This window comes from Muntiacus reevesi, chromosome 1, assembly GCF_963930625.1.
Source record: "Muntiacus reevesi chromosome 1, mMunRee1.1, whole genome shotgun sequence".
NCBI lineage: Eukaryota > Metazoa > Chordata > Mammalia > Artiodactyla > Cervidae > Muntiacus > Muntiacus reevesi.
Window position 1 is genome coordinate 187,467,053 of NC_089249.1, and position 11,591 is coordinate 187,478,643.

Genomic DNA, 11,591 nt, shown 5'->3' on the forward strand with positions numbered 1-11,591 from the left:
GATAAAGAAGGTGTGGTACATATGCGCAATGGAATATTACTCAGCCATAAAAAGGAACACATTTGATTCAGGTCTAATAAGGTGGATAAACCTAGAGTCTATTATACAGAGTGAAAGAAGTCAGAAACAGAAAGACAAATATCATATATTAATGGATATGTATAGAATTTAGAAAGATGGTACTGATGAACCTATTTGCAGGGTAGCAATGGAGACACAGACATAGAGAAGAGACTTGTGGACTCATCAGGGGATGGAGAGGGTGAGACGAATAGAGTCAGTACCATTGAAACATATATGTTACCAGATGTAAAATTAGAATAGCCAGTGGAAATTTACTGTATGATGCAGGGAGCTCAAATCTGGTGCTTCGTGATAACCTAGAGGTGTGGGATGGGGTGGGAGGTGGGAGGGAGACGCAGGAGAGAGGGAAGGTGCACACACCTGTGGCTGACTCATGTCACACACAGCAGGAGCCAGCACAATACTGCAAAGCAAGCATCCTCCAATTAAAGATAAACGTTTTTTTAAGAGAGAAAAATAAAATCTAGGAGAGACAAAAATAATGCAATGAAATATATTTATCTTGTCACTAAGAAAAAAATCACTAATGCTTTTGCTGAATGGTCTCTTCTCTCTTGTCTATCAGTTTGGGGTCTCCTAATACCATCATCTTCTCCTGTGTTACAACCACTAGCTAGAAATGCTTCACATGAAAAGTAATTTTGCACCCAAAGAAGATCTCATTTGTTTAACTACCTTAACCCCTGGTCACCCAGGCTTAGTATTCTCAGATGCCTTTGAATTACTTTGTACTTTATTGTTAAATGCCTTTATAATAAAATAATTATTTATTTATTTATTTTTTTTTCACTGCTGAAACAAGCAACCTTTAATAACTAGAAAAGTCAATTTAAAAAAAATTAAACATTTAAATTCTTCCTGCTTTTCTTCTGCTCCCCTAAGAGCTTGTCTGGTGTGTGGGTGGGCTGGGCTCCAACACCCCTCTGCCAGACCCATCAAAGGAAAGGTTATACACATGGTTACAAGCAGGGCTCCAGGCTCTGAGTGAAGTGCCTTAGGTTTTGTTTCAGGAGGCCAGGGGCAGGGAGAGAGCTGTCACAAAGAAGGAGAGGGGTACTCAGGAATGGCTGTAGGACATGTCCCTTTACTCTGCCAAGATCAACTCAACAGACCACAACTGTCTCATGATGCTGGTGAATACAGAACTCTGTATGGCACTCACTGATACTGTCAGCTGATAGGACGGGAGGGAGAGACACAGCACGGGCTTGAAGAAACAGGACTGTGTATAAATATAGATTTAAAAAGTCGACACTACCTCCCTAGTTGGCCTGATTACCCTTCATACTTCTATGTAATAGAGTAATCCCTCCCCTGGAGACCAGAGGGCTTGGCACTGCTGTGGCAGCCAAAGTGGGAGGGACCTTAGCAAATAAGAAAGAAGAGGGACTGGGTTCATGAGAAAAGACTTGGGACTCCTCCTGGAAACCCTCACGAAGGGGGATTAAGGCCACCTCTCCCCATAGCATTTCTGGGCAAAGACCACCAACCCAGCAAGAGGCTCTCCAAAGTGCGCTGCTTGATTAAGGCCCACAGAGAGTTCTGGAGATGTGTGCGAGCTCGGGTGACAGGCATGAAGTTTCCCGACCGGCTTGCTGAAGACGAGGGGGAGAGTGAGCCAGAGCCCATTGGACAGTCCAGGGGACGAAGACAGAAGAAGTAGAGAGGCAGGGCCCTGGTAAGGGAGCTGAGGTCGGGGGGGACTTGAGGGAGAGAGCGAGGGAGGGGGGAGGGACGAGAGAGAGGAAGCTGGAGAAGGACGTGGACGGGAGGAGGTCACAGGGAGCCCGGGAATGCCTGTCACTAAAATAATTATTTAAAGTATTACTCATTTTATTTAAATTCTATTGATTTACAATCAATTGATACTATTATATTATTTAGATTATTATTTTAATACATTAATTAAAAAGGCATGACTCTGTGCATAATTTCCATAAACTATGTTAATGACATGGTATTTTCTAGTCACTTGATTAGAATGTATAATGGACAATCATGAAATTAGATATTGAGTCATCAGCCAACACTACCACCCAGAAAAGATTTCAAAATTGCTAATTTTGAAATCGCAGAAAACCTGTTTGAAATACATAAAAAGTATCTGAAGGCACATGAAAATAAGTGTTAGTGAATTTTCTAAAACTATTTTAATCATGATACCAAAAGCCAACATCCTTCTACAATAGCAGTGGTATGAGAAAAACCAAAGACTAATGTCTAATTCACATATTATTTAAAAAACTCCAAGAAAATAGCAATAAAATATAAATATATTCAGAAATTTATCATGCAAACCAAATACTATGACCCAGTAACATTTAACCCTAGCAAGCAAACAACATTTCATATTGGTAATGTATTTATTATAGTACAGCAAATAAGTAAAAAAAAAAAAATCATCCAAAAAATAGGATCATCTTATTGAATGCTAAAGATACGGCATGTAAAGAGTTCTGAGGAAACTAAATAGGTTTTCATTCCTATGAAAAATGAGTCCTTGGTCATCAGCTTATATCAACCTGCACATGAAATATTTGAGAACTGATTTTCAAGCCAGTTCCAGTATTCTCATCAATACACTCCACAAGGACCTGAGACTGAGCCTGACAGGTCAATAGGGTAAGACCCAAAACCAAGGGGAGAAAACGGCAGTTTTAAAATCAAACCACTGGGAATGCTACCTCAGTCAGGCCTTACAAACAGTAAACCCTTAGTCATCTGAGCAAGCAACTTTAATGTGCCCCAACAGTTAGTAAACTGGTAATTTTATATTATAAACTTACAATGTAAGTTTTCAGTCAAAGTAGAACCTAAGCCCAAGTACATTTGTCATTAACTGAAGTACAGTTAAAGAGTATTAGCTGTGAAGGGATGTACAGTGATGTAGCATGTTTTTCTAGCAGAAGCATATTTAACTATGATGAATAAGATGCAGACCCAGAATGCTGGCCAACATTTCCCTTGCAACAGCAATTGATGAGGCATACATTTCAGTATCTCCACCCTCTTAATATTCAAATAAAAAAACAATTATTAAATCAAAACTGTATGCCAATGAGCTTACCCTGCCATTACTTCATTTCCTATAATATTAAATATATGTGTAGAATCATTCAGTTCAGTTCAGTTGCTCAGTTGTGTCTGACTCTTTGCAACCACATGGACTGTAGCACACCAGGCTTCCCTGTCCATCACGAACTCGTGGAGCTTGCTCAGACTCATGTCCATCAATTTGGTGATGCCACCCAACCATCTTATCCTCTGTCGTTCCCTTCTGCCTTCAATCTTTCCCAACATAGGGGTCTTTTCCAGTGAGTCAGCTCTTCACATCAGGTGGCCAAAGTAGTGGAGCTCCAGCTTCAGCATCAGTCTTTCCAATGAATATTCAGGACTGATTTCCTTTCGGAGTGACTGGTTTGATCTGGTAGATCATTAGCCCATTACTGCTTCCTTTTAAAACGGATCAGTCAAGTTGTTTACTTTCATATAGGAAATTCAGCATGTTTTTGCGCCTGTTTTTCTTTTTAATTATTACATGCTTTCAAACTAGGAATAGGATTTTTATGATCAAGATTGCTTTTATGCTTAGATATGTCATTATGTATACAATTATTTGTGCAGAATTTCTGAGAATTTAAATTTTGTGTGGCAAAATCTGTGTCAGTCATCTTATGCTCTCTCCAATATTTTTTTTAACTGAGGGTATTGAACCATCAATCAAATATTCTTCTCTTGCAAATCTTTGCCTTAAACAAAAATGAAAAGGAATATTCTTCATATGTGGTGCAAATACATCACACTTTTGCATATTTTCAACTACTTTCCACATCTCTTATTCCTCATGGTTCTTTCATTCTAAATCTATTCTTAAAGTTGCACATGATAGCAGGGTTAAAGCTTCAGGGCCACATATTTATGATTCTTTTATCAGATTATGAAAATGGCACTTGATCCTTCTGCTTATTGTCTGCTATTTCCATTTCTTTGCTTTAAACTTCTCTATACAATTTCAGCAACTTGCTTCATTAACTTTTCTCTGCTTTCCTAAATTGATTCACCTCCTTAAGTGAAATATATGGAAATGCTCACATATCTCATAAAACTGGGTGCATCTGTGTTGGTCCTTTATTGGACTGGAACTTGGTGGTCCAGAGTCGATGATGAGAGAGTGAAAGAAGGAAAGAGGCTAATATTCCCTGGGCTACGCAGTTGGCCTTTGCAATCCTGGGAATCAGCCAGGAATACAGAGATAGAAAGAGAGGAAGAGAAAGAAAGAAAGAAAGACATGGGGACCCAAGCTCTGATGGAGCAAAGGTGTTTTAATCAACATGGTGTGGGCATATATACTGTCTTACAGGGTAGTTATTCTCAGCAAAGATAAAGATTAAAATTCCAGACTTACAAAACATAAGGCGATCCATATTAAAGAGACAGAGTTGTAAACAATCACTTTTACCATATGGTTCATAAGAAGGAAGAGGGTACTCAACACCATATTGGAAATGTAACAAAGGAAATGCCTGGATTCCTCAGCCCTGGGAAAGACTTGTCCCTGCTCTTAATTCCTGAATATTCAGGAAGTTATAAGGAACAAAGGATTCCTGACAGATCCAAAACAGCACACAGGAAGCCTCCTGTTAAATGCTTCCAGACAATTTCCCCTATTTTATTATATTTGTATTAAAAAAAATCCTGATCAAGTGAGTTTGGTTAGTATTAACCAACCTTATAGAAAGCTGATGATAAGCAACAAATACAATTATCAAGACAATCACCAAATTACAGTTCCAGACCTGATGCTGTGAGTAATACTTTGAAACCAACCTTGTGGTTCTAGTCAGGATAATTTGTCCAACTAAATTTTCCAAATTAGTGGAAGAGGGCAGAACGTTTAGAAAAAGTTTTAAAGATTTTTTGTTTTGCAGTAATTGTACATTCAGAGAGGCATTATCATGTAAATGAAATTTGATTTGTTCCCAATTGTAGGTAGTATGACTGAACTGAACAGGAGTAACACAAAATTGACAACTAATACAAGTTACAGAATGTAAAGTCTTATTAAATTGTAAATTTCTTATGGCTATAACAAAATGAAGTGGGACACAGGCCTGTATAAAATATGACTGATTATAGCGAAAGAAATAGTTACTATGACCTTGACTGGTCCCTGTAAAATGTCCGGTCTAACTCCCAAGTTCTTCAGTGCTGGCAGCGCTTCCATATGTCCCATTGTTCAGGCCCAGTTTGTTTATCGAGGACGTTTTGAGGAGGAGGAGGGGCGCCATTCCACCCTCAAGCCAGCCAAGAAGTCCTCTGTCATGGTAATGTCCCAGCGCAGGGTTAGTAATGTTGAGTAGCACAGTCACATGCAATGCTGTTAATATCAGCTGAGCAGTTAGACAACCACGTACCATAGGGTCCCCAGTCAACAATTGTATGATTAGCCACAAACATTAATTTTCCAGATTTGGCTTGACATTTGTCTCAACGAACAGGAGTATGTGTAAAGTTCTTATAAGTAAACCCTTTGCATAATGTTCTCTGTTCTTTCCCTAACGCTTTTCCTAAAGTCTCAGTAGTATAAACAAGGTTCACAGACAGGGAAAGGGCAGCAATGTCCGAAAGTCTTCTTTTGGAGGCAGGACGAAAGTCCCTTTGTTGGCTAATGTTTACGCATAATTTTGTTGGGCCTATACACAAAGGAAGGACTTCATAGCCTAAAGAAATGTTAATTAGTTTTCCTTCCTCCCCAGGGTGTGAGTGTTGCAGGGAGGGGGCGTATGGGTGGAGTCATTGGTTGATATGATCGATCTTTTCTCCATCCATTTTATGACCTGTAATCAAGGGGGGTTGGGTAAGTAAGCCCAGTCAAGTCTGAGAAGTGTGGTTTTTAATATTAGTTAATCCGGCTCTAGTGCGGGTCGTGCAGGCCAACAGAGCAAAGTGATAAGAAGGTTTTTAAGACTCTGAGGCATTTCCTGTTGAGAAACCAGATTTTTAACTTGATTAGTAAGGGTTTTTATTTGTCCCCAAGTGGGGAGATCAGAGGGTTGATGTCGCCTAGGGCGAGGGCGGTGCTTCCCGGAGATCTTTAGAGCTGCCATGGCCCGTATTGGAATTTCTTCCCCCTGGGGTTCTTGTTGTTTCATCTAAATGTTGAATGCTGGGGGCCCCCTTGGGTTGAATCTTCCAAACAGGTTAAAAAATTTAAAACAAATAAAGCCGTATTAACAATAGTTTCAGGTTTAGAAAATATCTTATGTTGGAATCTAGTAAAGTCTGTTTTAAATAAGGGAGACAGTAGTGTATCTGTGCATTTCCCCTTCTTTTTTATTTGTAACTTTAGTGTGTGCTGTGTCCATTCCTCAATGTCTTATGCCTGTGGATTATAAGGAATACCTGTAATATGTTTAATAGAAAAAGATTGCAAAAATTGTTTGAAGTGTCTAGAAATATAGGCAGGGCCATTGTCTGGTTTAATAGAACTAGAAGTTTATGGTGGAGATTTCTATATTTTTTAATACAAAAACTTAATATATAGAGTCAGAGACTATATTAATGGGGTGAGGATGTAGGCAAATAACTTGAATAAGAACATATAATTCATTTTGTTGAACAGAATGAAACTTAGTATAAAAGACTTCATATTTTTTAAGAAACCAGATTGAAACTTTGGCGTTTTTAGTGCCATCTATATAAAAAATTTCAGCTTGTGGTACAGGCTGTGATTGGATAATGTGGGAAATAATAAATTCAGTATTTTTGAAGAAATTTCACAGCTTACCAGAAGGATAAAGAAATGAAATTTCTCCAAAATATTTTAGAAAAGCTATTTGGAAATTGGTAGAAGTTTGTAATGTGTTTTCAAATTGAGATTTATTTGTAATAAAGTTTTATTAGAATATAAAGGAGATAGAGAAAGCATCTGACAGACATCAGAAGGGGGCAGAAAGAGTGCCCCTCTGCTAGTCTTTAGCCAGATGTCATAGAACTAATAGCAGTCTGCTAATTAGAGAAATGAATTGTCTCAAAACTCAGAGAATAGCACCAGGCCCCTCACACACAACATGCATTTTAAGATCACCTTGGCACCAGGCGAGTTGTCCCGGGCCATAAAATGATTGACATGCATCTTGAAGAAAGGCAGATTACCACACAGCACATTAACATAGCTTAAGACAAACATTTCCATAAGAAAAATGCACTGGTTAACTCAAGGTTTGAGAGTGGTTCATTTTAAGTGAAACCAGCTGTCATTATGGCAACATAGCCTTTTAAGAGAAACCTCCTTTTAAATTTGTAAGGATATATATATATATATATTATATATATATATATATATATATATATAAAATATATGTATATACAATATATATAATATATATATACAGTTTGTTTCCTCCTGCCACTTAAGAGAGATAAAACTGACACTTGCAGACTATTTTCTCCATTTGGAGACCCCTGGCCTTCCTGCCTGTTAAGTCAAACTAGATCAGCCAAGTAAAAGACTGAAGGTTTGTGGGGGCAGGGGCCCAAAAAGTCCGGTAGGTATTCTAGAGGGGACTGCTTGAGGGTAAAGGAGAAAGTCATTTAGGGCTGGTATATAGACAGCAGCACTGTGGATGTTGAGGGTTTGAGGGAAGAGATGGAATTTTCCCCTGGTTTTTGTTGAAGGGGACGTGGGGGGGGGGCGGGTGGGTCTCCTGCTTGGAGTTTTCCGGATTAGGAAAACTAATTTCCTTCAATATCAAATTTAGATTTACACTCTTTGGCCTAATGCATTTCTCTGCGGCAGCAGGGGCAGACTTTTGGAGTTTTTTTTTTTTTTTTAATTTTTTTATTAGCTTTCTTAGGGCAGTCCCTTTTGTGACGTACTTGATTTCCATTTTCAGAAGCAAGTAATTTTTTTAGTTGTCTTTTAGCACTTGCTCCTTTAACTTACTGTCTGCTATTTCCTTTTCTTAGATTTTGACTTGTCTATGCAACTTCAGCAACTTACTTCATTAGCTTTTCTGTTCTGTCTTCTATGCTTCATCTTTTGCCATTTTTCTACTCTTTCAAATTGACTCAAAACTTGAAGTGAAATAAGGTTGTGAATATGTATCTCATAGACTGGGTGTATCTCCTAGGAATGATCTCTTTGAAATCAGATTTTATTTATATATATATATATATATATATATATATATATATATATATATATATATATATATATATAAAATAAACCAGAAACTATATACAGATCAAATCAATTTCATTTTACTGAGTGAATAATCATGAGTTCTGTTACCTTTTTGGAAAAGAAAAACTACCTTGGTGACTAAAACGAGTTGCATAACTTAATGAATGTAAGTTATGATACCTCAGGTTATCACTTTCTGTCCATCATTCCTTTGGACATAACTACCATACTTTCTCTTTCCCCGAACATAGACCTTAGCATATAGTGTGTTTCCTAGCAAGGCATTCCATTTGATTCCCTCTAGGATCTTGCTCTTTATCTCAGTGTGCATGTAAGTTATCAGTGCACGCTCAGTTGCTCAGTTGTGTCTGACTCTATGACCCCATGGACTGTAGCCCACCAGACTCCTCTGTCTGTGGGGTTTTTCAGGCAACAATAATGGAGTGGGTTACCATTTTCTACTCCAAGAGTTCTTCTCGACCCAGGGATCCAACCTCCATTTCCTGCATCTCCTGCATTGCAGACAGATTCTTTACCTGCTGAGCCATTGTTATCAGAGTCACTAGGAAAGCTGATCATCGATGCATGTCTCCAATGCTAGTCTATGTGAAACACCAATTTCAATATGAAGTTGACGTAATAATGTCTAGAGTTGAATATGACCTAAACTAAAATGAAGCACATATTTATACCAGATCTAAACTATGAAAATTATTTTTTTCTGGCATACAGTTACTTGCCAATGTATATAAAATCAGTGTCCATATATAAAGGGGTTTATCATTGGTGTGACCATTTGGTATAATTATATTTTATATTGAATCATCTTTCTTCTTCTACTTGAAAACTTACATTGTTACCTACAAATATGATTCCTTTCATTGTTCTGAATGAAATATCTTCCCCATTCTAAATTTTATCATAACCACTAAAGAATACTGAATGAGCAATATAAATATTATATATATATATGTGTGTGTGTGTGTATGTGTGTGTGTGTGTGTATATATCTCCAAAGTCCAGCTCACTAGGGAGCTTAAATTCCTTCTGGTCCTGTGATTCAGAGTCACAGATTTTTGAACAAACAGGCATATCCTTTTAATCTATCATAGTTACCTACAGGAAAACCTCAATGGAAACACTTTTTAATGCAGTTATATGGAATAGACTTGAATAACTGAGTAATTATAAATGCTATTCCAATATCAGATTGAGAAGCCATACATTATTATAATTTCACTCAATTCTGTTCACTTGGATTATTTTATCAGTTTGTTGCTGCATAACAAGTTGTCCGAAGCAAATGGTTTAACATAATGTCTTTCCTCTCAAGCAGGAATACACTATGGGGATTTGATCCGAGCGCTGATAGTCTCTTCTCCATGTGTCTGCTCTCAGCAGTCTGGCTCTATTTTGTGTTTCAATGTTCCCCCCAGGATGTGCGTGCAGTTGTACTGCTCTTCTGTTTTGAGCCATTTTATGACAACTTCTTTTTATGTACGTAGGTTAGTCTTTAGCTTACTAGAAAAAAAGCTGAAATGGAATTTCACTGTCAAATGGTATCAAATGGTAATTTCTTCATATTAGTATCACTATTCTCATATCCATATATAACATTTTTCTTTCTCCCTCTTTGAAAGAGATATCTCGCAATTTTATGTGTGACTCAACTACATGGCCTTTTCTTGTTACCCTGAACCTTGCAAAACCAGAAATTTTAAATTCTAATTCCTTGAAAAGTAATTGCATTACAATAAACTGCCAGTTTTTAAAGTATATTATTTGCTAAATTTCAAAAATTAGCTGTTTATTCCACCTGGTTCATTTTTTTAATAGTTCAAAACTGTGCAATAAGTTTTAATTTCTTTGAAAGGTTATTTTTAATAATATAATTGACCCAAATCTCAGCTTTACTGACTTCAGAAGAAAAGCTGAGATGACAAATCCAAACTTCACATGGACGCTGTGAAGAATGAATGAAATGTAGAGAAATACCTTGCTGAGTCCTTTCTTTTAGAAAAGTTGTTTCTGTTAGAAAAGTTGTTGGCTTTTCCAACCTAAGGTCAAGGTTAGATGTGTATGTATGTATATATGTGTCTGCATCTGTACACACCTTTTTCTGAAATTAATACACTCACACTTGTATGCACATGCCTACAGTCTCATTTGTAATCCATCCCAAGTTGAAAATAAACTTGAGAGGAAGTTAGACGGATGGAAGTGAAAAGGACAGATGCTTGAAATAACAGAAAATAGAAAGAATTTAGAAATATTGACAGAAAGCTTTTAAGCACAATGTGTGCCCATAATATTAATAATAATTTACATTTCTTATCTTAAATCCTCAAAGACCTCACAGTTAAAACTATATTTACCTTTAGGCAATGAGAAATTCTCTCTAGCAGCTAATGAGTCAGAATACCTCAAAAAGGACTCAGTTGTCTCCTGTTTAAGGTAGGATTTCACCACAAAATACCTTTAGATAAGAGAAACTCACTGATTTCATTGAAAGGTTTAAACTCAGCTCCAAGAACAATATCTGATTGGACACATATCTGTATTAGATTCCTATTGCCCCTGCAAGAGATACAGGTTCCGTGTCCGGTTTGGGAAGACTCCTTGGAGGAGGGCATGGCAACTCACTCCAGTATTCTTGCCTCGAGAATCACCATGGACAGAGGAGACTGGAGGGCCACAGGCCATGAGGTCACAAAGAGTCAGACACCAGTGAAGTGACTTAGCATGCATGCATGCTCTTGTAGTAAATTACCACACTAGTGGCTTAAAACATATGTGTATCTTAAAACTCTTGAGAAGTCTGAAGTCTCACTGAGCTAAAATTATGATGCCTGCGGGACCCTGATTCTCCTGAACACTCCAGAGGACAATGCGTTCCCTTTGCTGTTTTACTTCTAGTGGCCACCAGCATTCCTTGGCTCATGGTCTTTCCTTCATCTTCAAATCCAGGTGCAGAGCTTTTAAAAATAACTATCTGACTCTATTTCTTCTTCTTTTCTCTTCTGCATTTAGAGGATCCCTGTGATCACATTATTCAAAGCTGAATACTCATGTTAATCTAATATCAAGATCAATGATTATTTACTTTATTTCATTTGCTAATATAATCTCAGGCTTCCCTGGTAGCTCAGCTGGTAAAGAATCTGGCTGCAATTCAGGAGACCCTGGTTCAATTCCTGGGTTGGGAAGATTCCCTGGAGAAGGGACAGGCTACCCACTCAAGTCTCTCCCTTGCTACCTAGATAGGATATTCAAAAGGTCTTAGAATGGGGTGTGGTTATCTTTTGAGTATCTTATGCTGCAC